The following is a 344-nucleotide window of genomic DNA, read 5'->3' as shown; positions in this document are numbered from 1 at the left end:
AGAAACTTATACACCATGTAAGCTCACAGGTTAAAGAAAGAATGGCAGTTTGGATCCTGTTAAATTGGGTTATGGGAGGAGGGAGAAGCGGAATTGTATTGAAGGGCAATACATTATTACTTTGATGAATGACTCGATCAGGAAACAAATTAACATGTAAATAGTTCTCTTTGGAATTTATTTATTTGTTTACTTTTTTATAGATGGGGTCCTGCTGCATCCCCCTTGGTTGGAATACAGTGGTTCAGTAGTAGTTCCCTGTGGCCTCCAACCACTGGGCTTAAATGATCCGTCTGCCTCAGCCTCTTGAGTAACTGGAACTCCAGGCACACACCATTGCACTT

The sequence above is a fragment of the Mandrillus leucophaeus genome, unplaced genomic scaffold (assembly GCF_000951045.1).
Source record: "Mandrillus leucophaeus isolate KB7577 unplaced genomic scaffold, Mleu.le_1.0 Scaffold312, whole genome shotgun sequence".
Classification (NCBI taxonomy): domain Eukaryota; kingdom Metazoa; phylum Chordata; class Mammalia; order Primates; family Cercopithecidae; genus Mandrillus; species Mandrillus leucophaeus.
Note: the sequence above shows the minus strand (reverse complement) of the source record.